This window comes from Triticum dicoccoides, chromosome 4B (genome assembly GCF_002162155.2).
Source record: "Triticum dicoccoides isolate Atlit2015 ecotype Zavitan chromosome 4B, WEW_v2.0, whole genome shotgun sequence".
In the NCBI taxonomy this organism is placed as follows: Eukaryota; Viridiplantae; Streptophyta; class Magnoliopsida; order Poales; family Poaceae; genus Triticum; species Triticum dicoccoides.
The window spans coordinates 435,744,741-435,763,624 of NC_041387.1; positions in this window are offsets into that span (position 1 = coordinate 435,744,741).

Sequence of the window (18,884 nt, forward strand, 5' to 3'; positions counted from 1 at the left end):
CTCAAGTAGGTAAATGATAAAAAAGAATTTTTGATGCGGAGTGATACTTTGGCATAATTCCAATGTAAATCTTCTTAATTGTGGCCTGAACATTTAGATCCGAAAGATTCAAGACAAAAGTTCATATTGACACAAAAATAATAATACTTCAAGCATACTAATCAAAGCAATCATGTCTTCTCAAAATAACATGGCAAAAGAAAGTTCATCCCTACAAAATCATATAGTTAGGCTATGCTTCATTTTCGTCACACAAAGATGTTCCCAACTTCTATACCCCCGATGACAAGCCAAGCAATTGTTTCATACTTAAATAATCTCAAACTTTTTCAACCTTCACGCAATACATGAGCGTGAGCCATGGATATAGCACTATGGGTGGAATAGAATATGATGATGGGGATTGTGTGGAGAAGACAAAAAAGGAGAAAGTCTCACATTGACGAGGATAATCAACGGGCTATGGAGATGCCCATTAATTGATGTCAACATGAGGAGTAGGGATTGCCATGCAACGGATGCACTAGAGCTATGAATGCTCAACAAAAGAAAACTAGTGGGTGTGCATCCAACTCGCTTGCTCACGAAGACCTAGGGCATTTTAGGAAGCCCATCATAGGAATATACAAGCCAAGTTCTATAATGAAAAATTCCCACTAGTATAAAAAAACAACTTATGAGACTCACTACATGAAGAACAAAGTGCTACTTTGAAGCACAATATATGAGACTCACTACATGAAGAACAAGGTGCTACTTTGAAGCACAAGTGTGGAAAAGAGATAGTAGCATTGCCCCTTTTTTTTCTTTTTTTCTTTTTCTCTCTTTTTTTGGCCTTTCTTTTTTTTTTGTTTTGGTCTTTCTCTTTTTTTGGGCCTTTATTTTTTTTTTCTTTTGGCCTTTCTCTTTTTTTTGGGCAATGCTCTAACAATGATGATCATCACACTTCTATTGATTACAAAATGAAGATTACAACTCGAAACTTAGAACAAGATATGACTCTATATGAATGCCTCCGGCGGTGTACCGGGATGGTGCAATGAATCAAGAGTGACACGTATGAAAAATAATGCATGGTGGCTTTGCCACAAATATGATGTCAACTACATGATCACGCAATGGCAATATGACAAAAGTAATGTATGTCATGATGAAGATGATGGAAGTTGCATGGCAATATATCTCGGAATGGCTATGGAAATGCCATGATAGGTAGGTATGGTGGCTGTTTTGAGGAAGTATAAGGAGGTTTATGTGTGATAGAGCGTATCGTATCACGGGGTTTGGATGCACCGGCGAAGTTTGCGCCAACCCTCAAGGTGAGAAAGGGCAATGCATGGTACTGAAGAGGCTAGCAAAGGTGGAAAGGTGAGAGTGCGTATAATCCATGGACTCAACATTAGTCAAAAGAACTCATATACTTATTGCAAAAATTTAGAAGCCATCAAAAATCAAGTACTACGCGCATGCTCCTAGGGGGATAGATTGGTAGGAAAAGACCATCGCTCGTCCCTGACCGCCACTCATAAGGATGCACAAGCCAGGTACACTTAATGTTTCAAATTTGTTACACAACTTTAACCATACGTGCATGCTACGGGACTTGCAAACTTCAACACAAGCATTCTTTGAATTCATAATCACCCAACTAGCACGACTTTGATATTATCACCTCCATATCTCAAAACAATAATCAAGCATCAAACTTATCTTAGTATTCAATTCACTCAAAAGAAAGTTTCACATATCTTGAATACCAAGTATATTAATATTAAGAAAATTACCATGCTATTAACGACTCTCAAAATAATCTAAGTGAAGCATGAGAGATCAATAGTTTCTTTAAAACAAATCCACCACCATGCTCTAAAAGTTCTAAGTGAAGTACTGGAGCAAAAATTATCACGCTCAAAAGATATAAGTGAAGCACTATGAGCAAAACTATCAAGCTCAAAAGATATAAGTGAAGCACATAGAGTATTCTATCAAATTCCAATTCATGTATGTCTCTCTCAAAAGGTGTTTATAGCAAGGATGGTTTTGGTAAAGTAACAAGCAAAGACGCAAATAATACAAGACGCTCCAAGCAAAACACATATCATGTGGTGAATAAAAATATAGCTCCAAGTAAATTATCGATGGAAGTGGACGAAAGAGGGGATGCCTTCCGGGGCATCCCCAAGCTTTGACTTTTTGGTGTCCTTGGATTATCTTGGGGATCCATGGGCATCCCCAAGCTTAGGCTCTTGCCACTCCTTGTTCCATAATCCATCAAAAGAATTCACCCAAAACTTGAAAACTTCACAACACAAAACTCAATAGAAATCTCGTGATCTCCGTTAGAGAAAGAAAACAAAAGACTACTTCAAAGTACTGTAATTAACTCATTCTTTATTTGTATTGGTGTTAAACCTACTTTATTACAACTTCTCTATGGATTATAAACTATTTTACTAGCTATAGATTCATCAAAATAAGCAAACAACACACGTAAAACAGAATATGTCAAAAACAGAATAGTCTGTAGCAATCTATAACTAACGCAAACTTCTGGAACTCTAAAAATCCTAAGAAAATCGGAAGTCCTAGAAAATTTGTTTATTGAACAGCAGCAAAAATAATCAACGCAAAATCTCGTTCCTGTGATTTAACAAAATTATATTCGTGCGCGCAAAGTTTCTGTTTTTCAGCAGAATCAAATCAACTATCATCGTAGGTTATCCTGTAGGTTCTACTTGGCACAAACACTAATTAAAAGATAAAACCACATCCAAAAAGAAGCTAGATGGATTATTTATTCCTAAGCAGAAGCAAAAACAAAAACAAAAGTTAAAATTGGGTTGTCTCCCAACAAGCGCTATCGTTTAAAGCCCCTAGCTAGGCATAAAAGCAAGGATAGATCTAGGTATTGCCATCTTTGGTAGGAAATCCATAATTGGATCTCATGATAGATTCATATGGTAATTTTATTTTATTTCTAGGGAAGTGTTCCATGCCCTTCTTTAAGGGAAATTGGAATCTAATATTCCCTTCCTTCATATCAATAATTGCACCAATTGTTCTAAGGAAAGGTCTACCAAGAATAATAGGACATGAAGGATTATATCAAGAATGATAAAATCTACGGGCACATAATTCCTATTTGCAACAATAAGAACATCATTAATTCTTCCCATAGGTTTTTTAATAGTGGAATCCGCAAGATGCAAGTTTAGAGAGCAATCATCAAAGTCACGGAAATCTAGCAAATCACACAAAGTTTTGGGAATAGTAGAGACACTAGCACCCAAATCACACAAAGCATGAAACTCATAATCTTTAATTTTAATTTTAATAGTAGGTTCCCACTCATCATAGAGTTTTCTTGGGATAGAAACTTTCAACTCAAGTTTTTCTTCATAAGATTGCATCAAGGCATCAACAATGTGTTCGGTAAAGGCCTTATTTTGACTATAAGCATGAGGAGAATCTAGCACGGATTAAAACAAGGAAATACAATCAATTAAAGAGCAATTTTCATAATTAAATTCCTTGAGCTCCAAAATAGTAGGTTTAGCAACATCTAGGTTTTTATTTCTTTCAATCCCACTTTCATCAATTTCATCATCAAGATCTAGAAACTCTGAATTCTTAGAATGCCTTCTAGGTAAAGGAAGATCATATTCAGTTTCATCAAGATTCATATTGCAAAACAAAGATTTGATGGGGGACACATCAATAACTTTTAGATCTTCATCTTGATTTTCATAGGAATTCGGTTTAGCGGCCATCTTATTGACTAAGGTAGCCTGCATATCCGAAATTTCAGCTATCGTCTTTTCAAGACGAGCAATTTGGGCTCTTATACCATCAAATTATTTAGACATATCATCGAGTTCTTTATTCATATAACTCATAAAAGTTTTTTGTTCCTTAAGCTCGTTTCTAAAGAAATTATTATGCTCAAATTGCAAAACCATAAACTTTCTGACATTGCTTTCAATCTCATCTAGCCTTTTAAGGTGAAGATCACCAAATCTAGGTAGAGCCATCGCTACAAGCAAGCAAACTAACACACAAGCAAACAGAAAGGCAACGGAAAAAAAGGGAAGGAGAGGAGGAGATTGGGAAAGAGAGGGTGAATAAAATGGCAAGGGTGAAGTGGGGGAGAGGAAAACAAGAGGCAAATGGCAAATAATGTAATGCGAGAGATAGGGATTGTGATGGGTACTTGGTATGGTTGACTTGCTTGCGTGAGCCTCCCCGGCAACGGCACCAGAAATTCTTCTTGCTACCTCTTGAGCACTGCGTTGGATTTCCACGAAGAGGAGAGGATGATGTAGCAAAGTAGCGTAAGTATTTCCCTCAGTTTTTGAGAACCAAGGTATCAATCCAGTAGGAGACCACGCACAAGTCCCTCGTACCTACACAAAATGATAGCTCCTCGCAACCAATGCGATTAGGGGTTGTCAATCCCTTCACGGTCACTTACGAGAGTGAGATCTGATAGAGATGATAAATAATATTTTTGGTATTTTTTGTATAGAGATGCAGAGTAAAAAGTAAAAGGCAAAGTAAAAACAAGGCAAGTAATAAAGTAATCGAGATTGATATGATGAGAATAGACCCGGGGGACATAGGTTTCACTAGTGGCTTCTCTCAAGAGCATAGATATTCTACGGTGGGTGAACAAATTACTGTTGAGCAATTGACAGAACTGAGCATAGTTATGAGTATATCTAGGTATGATCATGTATATAGGCATCACGTCCATGACAAGTAGATCGAAACGATTCTGCATCTACTACTATTACTCCACTCATCGACCGCTATCCAGCATCCATCTAGAGTATTAAGTTAAAAACAGAGTAACACCTTAAGCAAGATGAGATGATGTAGAGGGATAAATTCATGCAATATGATAAAAAAACCATCTTGTTATCCTCGATGGCAACAATACAATACGTGCCTTGCTGCCCCTTCTGTCACTGGGAAAGGACACCGCAAGATTGAACCCAAAGCTAAGCACATCTCCCATTGCAAGAACTACCAATCTAGTTGGCCAAACCAAAAAGGATAATTCGAAGAGACTTGCAAAGATAACTCAATCATACATAAAATAATTCAGAGAAGATTCAAATATTGTTCATAGATAAGCTGGATCATAAACCCACAATTCATCGGTCTCAAAAAACACACCGCAAAAAGAAGATTACATCGAATAGATCTCCACGAGAGAGGGGGAGAACATTGTATTGAGATCCAAAAAGATAGAAGAAGCCATCTAGCTACTAGCTATGGACCCAAAGGTCTGAAGTAAACTACTCACACTTCATCGGAGGGGCTATGGTGTTGATGTAGAAGCCCTCCGTGGTGGATGACCCCTCTGGCGGAGCTCCGAAACAGGCCCCAAGATGGGATCTCGTGGATACAGAAGGTTGTGGTGGTGGAATTAGGTTTTTGGCTCCTGTTCTGATTGTTTGGGGATACGTAGGTATATATAGGAGGAAGGAGTACGTCGATGGAGCAACAGGGGGGCCACGAGGCAGGGGGCATGCCCTAGGGGGGCGCCCCCCACCCTCGTGACCGCCTCTGTTACATCTTGGAGTAGGGTCCAAGTCTCCTGGATCACATTCGGTGAGAAAATTACGTTCCTGAAGGTTTCATTCCGTTTGGACTCCGTTTGATATTCTGCTTCTTCGAAACACTGAAATAGGCAAAAAAACAGCAATTCTGTGCTGGGCCTCCGGTTAATAGGTTAGTCCCAAAAATAATATAAAAGTGGAAAATAAAGCCCAATATAGTCCAAAACAGTTGATAAAGTAGCATGGAGCAATCAAAAATTATAGATACGTTGGAGACGTATCACATTCTTAGCCCTTGCCGCAAGTCCTCGAGACGGGGCAATGGGGTCACATCTTTCGTGAGTCTCTGCTTGTTACCGCGCGTTCCTAATCCACTACGATTTGGGTATTTGATCCGAGGGGCCTCTGGCCTGATAGCACTAACCATCACGTGGGCATAGTATGGGCGTTCTGCGTCGTATACATCAGTCGAAGCTTAGTAGACGTCAGCGACTGAGCGGCGCCGCTGGGTTGGACTGGTAAGCACCTGCCTTTTTTAAGGAGGTAGCTAGGTCTGCTCACCAGTCGCGTTCGCAACGTGCAGGAGTTCCCGGGGAGATGGCCCATGACCCCTGGGGGAATAGGTTTAGTCCGGCGTGCTGACCTCTCTATTAAGCCTAGGTCGGGTTGCGGCGTATTGTTTGGCCGAGGCTGGGCATGACCCAGGAAAGTGTGTTCGATCGGAGTTAATCGAGCGTGGTGGGTAAGTTGGTGCACCCCTGCAGGGAAGAAAACATCTATCGATAGCCTGTCCTACAGTAACGGACACTTGGAGTTGTATCCCGATCGATACAACTAGAACTAGATACTTGTGATGAGAATTGGATTGTGATGAGAAATGGATAGTATGGCTCTGGGATTGCTTTCTCGCAGGGAGTCGAGAAAGGATCCCTGGTCGAGGTTGATAACACTACTACTACTTTACTTTATGCTACTCTACTCCCTCCTATTTGTTGCAAGATGGTGGTTTCCAGAAGATGCTAGTCTTCGATAGGACTAGGCCTTCTCTCTATTCTGGCATTTCTGCAACCCAGTCCACATATACAGCCTTCCTTTGATAATGTTGCATATGTAGTGTAGATCCTTGCTTGCGAGTACTTTGGATGAGTACTCACGGTTGCTTTGCTCCCTCTTTTCCCCCTTTCTTTTTCTTTTCGGTTGATGCAACCAGATGTCGGAGCCCAGGAGCCAGAGGCTACCGCCGGTGCCTACTACTACGTGGAGACCGCCGACGACTAGGAGTAGTTAGGAGGCTCCCAGGCAGGAGGCCTTGCCTTTTCATCGTAGATGCTTTTGTGCTAGCCTTCTTAAGGCAAACTTATCTAACTTATGTCTGTACTCAGATATTGTTGCTTCCGCTGACTCTTGTGTATTCGAGCTTATGTATTCGAGCCCTCGAGGCCCCTGGCTTGTAATATAAAGCTTGTGTTATTTTAATTTTTGTCTAGAGTTGTGTTGTGATATCTTCCCATGAGTCCCTGATCTTGATCATACACATTTGCGTTATGATTAGTGTACGATTGAATCGGGGGTGTCACACATACTTATTGCAAAAAATTATTAGTCATCTAAACAAAGTACTAGACGCATGCTTCTAGGGGAAAGGTTGGTAGGAGTTAACCATCGCGCGCTCCCGACCTCCACACAAAGGATGACAATCAAAAAATAAATCATGCTCCGACTTCATCACATAACGGTTCACCATACGTGCATGCTACGGGAATCATAAACTTTAACGCAAGTATTTTTATCTATCCACAATTACTCACTAGCATGACTCTAATATCACCATCTTTATATCTCAAAACAATCATAGGGAATCAAACTTCTTATAGTATTCAATGTTCTTTATATGAAAGTTTTTAATATATCCCTCTTGAATGGCCATCATATTAGGATTAAATTCATAACCTAAGCAAATTACCATGATGTTTAGAGACTCTCAAAATAATATAAGTGAAGCATGAGAGTTCAACAATTTCTATAAAATACTGATCCATATCGCTCCATCTGGCCCAAGCCTATCGACGACGGGCCTAGTTTGACTCACTCATAAGAAGTTAGCCTTTATCTTTATACTTGAATTTGGATCATAGCATAACAGTGCTGGATCCTAAGAAGATGGCGGCGACGGGGCATTTTGGGAGGGTGTCGCGTGTATGTCCCATTCATTGGTTGTTGTTGCGGCGTCGGCTCCTGGCATTGCGGTGGCCACTCCAGTAGGACAGAGGGCGTCTGTGTGTTAGAGGCACGATGGTGCGGTTAAAAAAGGATATAACACACACACACACACACACACACACACACATATATATATATATATTTGAACTTTGGGACATTTAACATGATCAAACATTTGATATTCTTGCAAAGTTTCAACCACAAAAGAGCAAATGTTTGACGTCCCAGAGTTCCAATTTTTTTTCAACTTTTTATTGAATTTACTGCTCCTCATCTGGCTGTTTTCTCTCCTTCCCCTGCTTGGTGGGCTCCTCCATATGGACCTGGGTCGTGAGACTTACCGGTCCTCGATGCGGATGGAGCTGGAGGTGGGGGATCCAAAGAAATCACTAGCCGCACTGGTCGGCTGGGACGTCTGCGGGCGCCGTTTTTTCTCTGTGGAGACGTTCATTAGATGTGCTTCTACCTCCACCATATCATGTCCCCTCAGTGAAAGCCCTAACTGAGGTGGACGGTGACGGCTTCTTTGGCGTTGTTTCCTGCTTGAAGGCGACGCCTTGGAAGATAGTTTGCTAGTGGACAACATTGGGTTGGCATTGGCGACGATCTGGATCTAGAGGTGGTGCGGTGTGGCATCTACCGCGTCGGCGACGGTGGGCCTCGGCGGTGCGGTGCAACGGGGTCTTGACATTGTATGTGTGTTGATGGACGTATGCAGGGTGGTGGAGTTGTCTGGCGTCATGGTACCATCTACGACAATTGGGCATGTCAAGGTCAGTGCGCTGATATCTCATGAAGTTGGGACCGTGGAAGATGGCAGCATCAGATTCTGGAGCAAGGCATGCAATGCACACCGAGGATTTTATAAGACTAGCTGGTGCTCTCGGCTCACCCTGGGATTAGATAGTGTCCGTTGGTTCGAGTGAAGGCACATCATCAAATTATTAGGTGTAGCGACATAGATCGTCTGCAAGGTGGCTTTACATTGATCCATGTATATGTTTTATTAGATTCTATTGAATAATATAAAAGATGGTTGTGTGCATCGCTCGATGTGGAGGCCAGATTATCCTCTCTTTTTAAGAAAAATATCTTTCATTTATTTGACTTTTCATTACTTAAAAAATGTAGGTCAATTTAAGGCCAAATTGGACATATCAAACACATGTCTCAACATGAAAAAATAATAAAAGCTATAATAAAATTATAATAGTAGTCCAAATCTGTTGCATTACTATATAAATAGCGAGTGCAACTGTTGTTTAATGGCATTTTCGATCTAGGCAATGTCAATATTTGAACAAGCCGTCACAATCCTCTTCATCGTCTGTGTTGCCATCATTATCGTCCTCCTCTTGCGCACAAGATGTCCTATATCCCGTGTTGGGGTCGGACTAACAAGGGGCGGACGCCACGAGCTGCCACTGCTCCACCTTGTCCTTGAGTGCGCAGTCATACTCACAGATGATTTGTGCCTCGTTGTAAGCTTGTAGGGCGGTGAGGTCGATGATGGCATTGAATGGGTCCTAGGATTTTTTTGTCTCCATCTCGGGCTCCAGCTAGGCCATGGTGGGGACGGGGTCATTCACCCGAACGATGAAGGTGGCTGGGCCGATGAGGACAACGTCCTCTGCCTCCACCCAGACAAGGGGCCTGGCTTCCCCGCGACCGCCACTGACACTTGGGTACGCGATGGGTCTGCCATGCCCGCCAGATCCACCGTCTCCATGGGAGGAGGAGTCGGGGGCTGCGTGGGGAGAGTTCACTCCACGATTACGTTTCGCGGGGAGAGTTCTCCACGTGATTGCGCGGCATCTGCGACGTGACATTCTGCTCTGTCATCGTTTTCTGCCAGTAGGCTGCATCCGTCGTGGTAGCATTGTCATTGAGAGAGGAGGAGATGGTAGGGGATGAGGCGGCCAGAAGGATATGGGAGGAGGTGACAGCTAGGCCTTTGATGATGGGGACACATCGTCACGAGCTTTTATTGCCGGGGATGTGGCAGCATAGCCATCCAAACGGATGCCATGTGAATTTGGGGGAATGGTGGACGCCATTAATGGCTTGGTGGTTACTGTTCAAGTCGCCCAATTCGTTGGTAATTAATAGGGACACATAGATACATGTATGGGTGGCGCCGCGCTTCAAACCCGCTCGTTTGTAAGGAGGAAGAAGCTGAGACTTCCCTCCACGCCGTCGGTTGATTTATCGAGCGAGCTCCATACTGACCTTCATGCCCCCAAATATGGAGACTATGGGGTCATTTGTGGAGCTAGTAAGCCAATCAATGCCTATATGACGGCTCAGCTACAGTGTGATTTTTGCCAAAGAAAATATATCATATTGGCGGTTATTGGTTATTATGCCTATTGGGGCCATTAGAGTGAGTATAGTAGAGTCATCATATCGTCCCAATTACCATAATAACCGCTATTATAGCGATTTCTCAAAGGAAGGCAGTCTAGCATAGTCGTCATCTTGTCAGCGTTCGTCATAATTTATACAATGCGTCTCAAGGCTGCATTCTAGAGCCAGTTCCATATGGCATATGGCGGTTATTTGAAATTTGTGTGGCGTGAAGTTAGCTTCATGTGGCACCTCCTCTCACGTGGGATGTCAGGAATATTGGAGAAAAAAATGTCCCATTGACGAGCGGGTCCCATGATTAAGCACAAAATATGAAGATAGTAAATTTGCACATTACCTCTTGAGCATTTCATAAGAAATATAGAAGTTGGCTACACTTTTGGCTAATTTGAAAAAATTTCTCTTACCCGCTAAGAATGACTTAATATGATTCTAGTTCCAAGCAAAATTTCCTCCATGGTTTTACAAAGTATGTTTTTACACACCCACGTACAGAGCGAAATCAATAGTGCGCTACTCATTACAATTAGTCTACTTAGGGGTAGTGAGGGCCACTCTAAGAGCATCTCCAACAAGTGCACGAAAAGACGTGCGCACGCGGTAAACCCAGCTTTTAGCGCGCGCGCGGAATCGGAGTCGTACGCGCGGTGGAGGGAAACTCGCGCGCGCGCGAAAAGGCGGCAGCTCGCGTGCCATTTTTGGCGCACCGCTTCCGGCGCGCCTATAAAATGCGGCGCTCGCCACGCGCCTTCTCCACGACTCCGATTCCACTTCCTCTGCCACGCGCCTCTTCCTCCTCCTCTACCACGTGCGCCTCCACCGCTCCAGCACCCCGCCACCCGACGCTCCACCATGCCGCCGCCCCGCCGAGGAACGTCGGGCTTCCGCGGCGTCCGCCTGCGCCCCAACGGCGGGTACTACTCTGAGATACGCTCCAGCGAACTCCGGCTCGGCCTCGGCACCTACGAGACGGCACACGAGGCTGCCCGCGCGTACGACGCGGCGGCGTGGCGCCTAGGCAGGCCGCGCGGGCAGATGAATTTCCAGGACATCTACACGCTCTGAAAGGGCATTTCCCTACCTTATGTTTTGGATGATTATGACAACCCTTTGTTGGTCTAATCCTGTGCTAAATGTTTCAGGTTCTCGATGATTAGGCTTACATCGGATAGTTGTTCTCTCTCGAAGGACATGGTTGAAGACGGAGTCCTCTATGCTTTTTATCTCTTTGGTCGTAGGGTACCCGTACTATCAAGAGGGAATCCACTTTGGAAAGAATAGGGGAATCCGTTCACGTACACCTCCATCACCCCTCTTTTGTCTTCCTCTGGTGTGAGAGAGAGTGCATCCCTTTTGGTTTGACTTCTGCTGTGTTTTCCCAGCGGTTGTACCACTGGATCTTGGCGCTTTCCTGTCTTTGTCGAGCGGTGGTACCACTGCCTCCGGGCGGTGGTACCGCCACCAGGCTCTGCAAAGACTTGCGGCGGTTGTTCCGGCCATGCACCGCCCATGTACCGGTCACGCTTCTATTTTGATGCGGTTCCCGGGTGGTGGTGGCCCGGTTGGTCCAGTTGTTCCTCATCAACCGGTACTACCAGAGGTTCGAGCAGTTCTTCCGCTCGTACCTTAGCCGCTCAAGTTCTCAAGGCCAAGCGCTTGCACCGGCCCCGCACCGCCCAACTACCGCCCTCAAGGGTGACTCCGTTCTGTTTCAGTGCGGTAGTTGTGCGGTGGCTGGGCGGTTGGTCCGGTTATTTTCTAATAACCGGTAGTACCGCCTGGTGGCCCGGTTGTACCACCTGGTAGGGTTCTGCCGTTGCATTGTGAGTCCCGGTTGTACCGGGACAAGGAGCGGTTGTACCGCTGCAGTGCTGAAAACGCAGTAACGGTTGGATTTATTAGGGTTGCTATATAAGGTGGTTCTTCCACCTACCACTCTCACCTTTTACCTCTCTTACTCCACCATTAATGCTCTCAAGCTCTCTTGCCCGATCTCTCTCTCTAGCCACTCAAAATTGTTGATTTGCTAGGGATTGAAGGAGGAGACCTAGATGTACACTTCCACCAAAGGATATTTGCTTCCCCCATACTTTCTAGTGTGGATTTTGTTACTCTTGGGTGTTTGAGCACCCTAGACGGTTGAGGTCACCTCGAAGCCATATTCCATTGTGGTGAAGCTTCGTGGTTTCGTTGAGAGCCTCCAATTAAGTTGTGGAAAGAGCCCCAACCTTGTTTGTAAGGGTCCGGTTGCCGCCTTCAAGGGCACCAATAGTGGAATCATGGCATCTCACATTGTGTGAGGGCGTGAGGAGAATACGGTGGCCCTAGTGGCTTCTTGGGGAGCATTGTGCCTTCACACCGCTCTAACGGAGACGTACTTCCCTTTAAAAGGAAGGAACTTCGGTAACACATCCTCGTCTCCACCGGCTCCACTCTTGGTTATTTCGTGCCTTTACTTTTGCAAGCCTACTTGTGTTGTATCCCTTCCTTGCTTATGTGCTAGTTGTTATTGCATCATATAGGTTGCTCACATAGTTGCATATCTAGACAACCTATTTTTTGCAAAGTTTATATTGGTAAAGAAAAGCTTAAAAAATTGTTAGTTGCCTATTCACCCCTCCTCTAGTCAACCATATCGATCCTTTCAATTGGTATCAGAGCCTCGTCTCTTTATTAAGGACTTTGCCATCCGAAGAGTATGGTTGACACCACAAACGGTGTGGAGGAGCACTCCGGTGTGAATCCTATCTCGTCTACGGCCAATGGGTTAACCTCGGTCTCTCGTGAGGAATTCAATGTGGCTCTAGACACATTGAAAGACTCCATGACGACCAAGGTTGAAAGCATGCTTACTAAATTTCTTGAAGGGCTTAAAACTGTCCACCTCGCCGATGAAAGTGTGTGATCCCACTAACAAGGTGATGGATGCTACCCCCGACAAGGGGGAAGCTAACAGTGAAAAGAGTCCTTCTTCTAGTGGTAGAAATGGCACCGGCATCTTTGCCCATGTGGAACCCCGATTTATGGAGGACCTATTCCCTCTACTCATTTGAGTCATGCCGGTCCTCCTCCTAAGTATGTGAAAAATGAAGATTTTGATTCTTGGGTTTATCGCTTCAAGCGGCATTTAAAACATGTGAATACTAATCTTTGGAGAATCATTGAAGAAGGTTTCTATCCTCATGACCCAAGCAACTTCACCCCTCGAGAAGCCGTGGATAATCAATTCAATGAGAGTGCTCTCTTCATCATCCAAGATGCAATCCAACCCGAAGATCTCCCTCATCTTCGACCTCATGCCGTGGCTAAAGACGCATGGCAATGTGTTGTGTCTCTCTATCAAGGAAGTGCTAGGATTCAACGCTCCAACTATGAAGTGGTGCAAGATGAAGCTGATGAGTTTGCAATGAAAGAAGATGAAGAACCTCGTGAGCTCTTTCGAAGGGTGACCAAACTCGCGGTCTCACTCCGAGATCATGGAAGCAAGGACACGGATGACAATTGGATCAAGCGCAAGTTCCTCAAGGCCATGATGCCCTACAACAAGGCCATGTCCTCCGTCATCCGTCAAAGACCGGACTTCCACTCCATGACCTCAAGTGAAGTGTTGGATGAGTTTGTTGCAATGAGCATCTTGGACAAGACCGCCGATAATGCGGTGCTCCGTTATCAAAGGGCAAAGAAGCCCAACCTTGCTTTGAAGTCCAAGGTTAATATGGAAGAATAGGAAGAAGTGGAAGATGAGGAGAGCAACCCCAAAGACACCAAATATGATTATCATGAGCACATGGCCCTTGCTTCAAGACAATTTTGGAGCAAGAAGAATACAAGACCCAACTTCAACAAGAACAACTCAAGTGGCGTCAAGGGCAATCAACGAGTTAGAACTTGCTTCAACTGTGGCAATGTGAGCCATTTCGTTGCGGATTGTCCTTACGAGAAGCGAGAAGACAATGGTGGCAAGTTCATCCGAAAAGACAAAGTCGAGTCCTTCCCAAACAAGAACAACTTCGCGAAGAAGACTCCCACTCGTGGGTTTGTGGTTCAAGAAGAATACCAAGAGGATGACAATGATGATGAAAATGGAGAAGCGATGGCCATGGCGTCCGTTGCCATTGCTACTACTCCCCGGGTGTCCCTCTTTTATTCACCCAACGAGAACATCACCGCCAAGTGCCTCATGGCTAAAGCTTCAAACAAGGTAACCCCCCAACATCAAAACCACCATCATTACTAATCCCTCCTTGGAGGATTGCATTGATGAACATGATGGGTCCAATGAGGAAGTGAATGAATTTGAGTCTTTTATGAGTAAGCTCAAGGGCAAGTCCAAGAATCATTTTGTTGCTCTCTTGGAACAACTTGGTGAGGCCAATGACATGATCGACACTCACAAAGAAACCATCTCTAAGATGGAAGGTCATAGTCATGACTATGCCGATGAGATATCGGATCTCTCTAATGCTCTTGAGGAAGAGCATGTGTATCATTTGACTTTTGAGGAGTCATACAACGATGACCATGCTAAGTTAAAGGTAGATCTTGATCATGATCTTGTCGTGTCTCGTGTGCTAACTTCCGAGAAGGCTAAACTTGGGGTTGATCATGCTAGACTCAAAGAGGAGTTTGAGATACTTGACAAGGCCCGCAAGGTTTTGAAGGGTGCTCACGCTAACCTCAAGGAGTCTCATGCTCAACTCCAAGTTAAGCTAACCAAGGAAAAGGCCACCTTCCCTCATATGGTATTAATTGATAATGCATGTGCTACTAACCCGTGTTGTGAGCATGTGCACCTTGTGGAGGAGAATGCCAAATTGAAGGATCAACTTGAGAAAGGGATTGTGACTTGCATTCAAGGTGAGAAGAACCTCAACGACCTGTTGAGCAATCGAAAGGAAGTTGTGGCCAAGAAGGGAATTGGGTTTGCACCCAAGTCCAAGAGCAAGAAGAAGAACGACAAGACCAAACGTCCTCCTCCTCTCAAGCAAACTTTTGTGAAAGAGGGAGAGGGTGCTCCTAAGGAGAAGAAGGAAAAAGTGAAGGGAGTTGATGTCCAAAAGGGCAAAAGCATTTCCTCCAACAAAGCCGGCGACTTTAACCCGTCATATGTGTTGTGCCGTGCTAGTGATGGACATGTTTATGCTAAATTTGTTGGTTCTCCTTATGAGTACATTGAATGGTCTATTTGGGTTCCTAAGACCCTTGTTACTAACATCAAAGGACCCATTACTAAATGGGTACCTAAAACCAAGCATTGATCTCTTGTAGGTGTTTGCTTCCGGTGGGGGATCATGGTTGCTCGATAGTGGAGCAACATATCATATGACCGGAAGCAAGGACTTGGTGGTGGACGTGCAAAAGATTCCATCTATGCCCACCAATGTCGAGTGGGGTGATGCTTCACACTCTAAGGTATTGGGTCTTGGCAAGGTTGTCATTTCTCATGATCTAACGATCGAGAAAGTCATGCTTGCTGAGTCCCTTGCATACAATTTACTTTCCGTTCGTCAACTTGCACTCATGGGCTTTGCCGCCTTATTTGACATTGATAACATGGCCCTCTTGTGGAGCAAGACTCTTAAAGTAGCCTTTGTTGGGCATGTCGAGAAGGGTCTATATGTGATAAACTTTTCGGAGTGACCCACTAAGACCGCGACATGCCTAATGGCTAAAGTTGACATGGAATGGCTTTGGCATCGCCGTTTAGCCCACGTCAATATGAGATCTTTGCAAAGTCTTCTCCAAGGGACCATGTCCGTGGACTAACAAATGTTAGTTTTGCCAAAGATCGTGCTTGCAGTGCTTGTATTGAAGGAAATCTTCATGAGAAGGCTCACCCTCCCACGACCATCATCTACTCGAAGAGACCCTTGGAGCTGTTGGGGAACGTTGCATAAAATAAAAAAAATTCTACGTTCACCAAGATCAATCTATGAGTTCATATAGCAACGAGAGAGGGGAGTGCATCTACATACCCTTGTAGATTGCGAGCGGAAGCGTTCAAGAGAATGGGGTTGAGGGAGTCGTACTCGTTGTGATCCAAATCACCGGAGATCCTAGCGCCGAACGGACAGCACCTCAGTGTTCAACACACGTACGGTCAGCGCGACGTCTCCTCCTTCTTGATACAGCAAGGGGGAAGGAGAGGTTGATGAAGATCCTGCAGCACGACGGCGTGGTGGTGGATGCAGCAGAGTTCCGGCAGGGCTTCGCCAAGCGACTACTGGAGGAGGAGGTGTAGCAAGGGGAGAGGGAGGCGCCAAGACTTCAGGGTGCGGCTGCCCTCCCTCCCCCTCCTTTATATAGGCCCCCAGGGGGGCGCCGACCCTGGAGATGAGATCTCCCAAGGGGGCGGCGGCCAGGGGGGTGGAGTGCCCCCCAAGGCAAGTGGAGGCGCCCCCCCATCCTAGGGTTTCCAACCCTAGGCGCAGGGGGGCGCACCAGCCCACCAGGGGCTGGTCCCCTCCCCACTTCAGCCCAGGGGGCCCTCCGGGATAGGTGGCCCCACCCGGTGGACCCCTGGGACCCTTCCGGTGGTCCCGGTAAAGTACCGATGACCCCCGAAACTCTCCCGATGGCCGAAACTGCACTTCCTATATATAATTCTTTACCTCCGGACCATTCCGGAACTCCTCGTGATGTCCGGGATCTCATCCGGGACTCCGAACAACTTTAAGTTTGCTGCATACTCATATCTCTAGAACCCTAGCGTCACCGAACCTTAAGTGTGTAGACCCTACAGGTTCGGGAGACACGTAGACATGACCGAGACGGCTCTCCGGTCAATAACCAACAGCGGGATCTGTATACCCATGTTGGCTCCCACATGCTCCTCGATGATCTCATCGAATGAAGCACGATGTTGAGGATTCAAGTAACCCCGTATACAATTCCCTTTGTCAATCGGTATGTTACTTGCCCGAGATTCGATCATCGGTATCCCAATACCTCGTTCAATATCATTACCGGCAAGTCACTTTACTTGTACCATAATGCATGATCCCGTGACCAGACACTTGGTCACTTTGAGCTCATTTTGATGATGCATTACCGAGTGGGCCCAGAGATACCTCTCCATCATACGGAGTGACAAATCTCAGTCTCGATCCGTGTCAACCCAACAGACACTTTCGAAGATACCCGTATTATACCTTTATAGTCACCCAGTTACGTTGCGACATTTGGTACACCCAAAGCACTCCTACGGTATCCGGGAGTTACACGATCTCATGGTCTAAGGAAAAGATACTTGACATTGGAAAAGCTCTAGCAAACGAACTACATGATCTTGTGCTATGCTTAGGATTGGGTCTTGTCCATCACATCATTCTCCTAATGATGTGATCCCGTTATCAATGACATCTAATGCCCATAGTCAGGAAACCATGACTATCTGTTGATCAAAGAGCTAGTCAACTAGAGGCTCACTAGAGACATATTTATGGTCTATGTATTCACACATGTATTGCGATTTCCGGATAATACAATTATAACATGAATAAAAGACAATTATCATGAACAGGAAATATAATAATAATCCTTTTATTATTGCCTCTAGGGCATATTTCCAACAGTCTCCCACTTGCACTAGAGTCAATAATCTAGTTACATTGTGATGAATCGAACACCCATAGAGTTCCGGTGTTGATCATGTTTTGCTCGCGGAAGAGGTTTAGTCAACGGATCTGCGACATTCAAATCCGTATGTACTTTGCAAATATCTATGTCTCCATCTTGAATATTTTCACGGATGGAGTTGAAACGACGCTTGATGTGCCTAGTCTTCTTGTGAAACCTGGGCTCCTTGGCAAGGGCAATAGCTCCAGTGTTGTCACAGAAGAGAGTGATTGGCCCCGACGCATTGGGTATGACTCCTAGGTCGGTGATGAACTCCTTCATCCATATTGCTTCATGCGCTGCCTCCGAGGCTGCCATGTACTCCACTTCACATGTAGATCCCGCCACGACGCTCTGCTTGTAACTACACCAACTTACTGCTCCACGATTCAACATATACACGTATCTGGTTTGTGACTTAGAGTCATCCAGATCTGTGTTGAAGCTAGCGTCGACGTAACCCTTTACGATGAGCTCTTCGTCACCTCCATAGACGAGAAACATGTCCTTTGTCCTTTTCAGGTACTTCAGGATATTCTTGACCATTGTCCAGTGTTCCTTGCCGGGATTACTTTGGTACCTTCCTACCAAACTTACGGCAAGGTTTACATCAGGTCTGGTACACAGCATGGCATACATAATAGATCCTATGGCTGAGGCATAGGGGATGACACTCATCTCTTCTTTATATCTTCTGCCGTGGTCGGGCATCGAGCCGAGCTCAATCTCACACCTTGCAATATAGGCAAGAACCCTTTCTTGGACTGATCCATATTGAACTTCTTCAATATCTTATCAAGGTATGTGCTTTGTGAAAGACCTATGAGGCGTCTCGATCTATCCCTATAGATCTTGATGCCTAATATGTAAGCAGCTTCTCCAAGGTCCTTCATTGAAAAACACTTATTCAAGTAGGCCTTAATGTTGTCCAAAAGTTCTATATCATTTCCCATCAAAAGTATGTCATCTACATATAATATGAGAAATTCTATAGAGCTCCCACTCACTTTCTTGTAAATGCAGGCTTCTCCATAAGTCTGCATAAACCCAAACGCTTTGATCATCTCATCAAAGCAAATGTTCCAACTCCAAGATACTTGCACCAGCCCATAAATG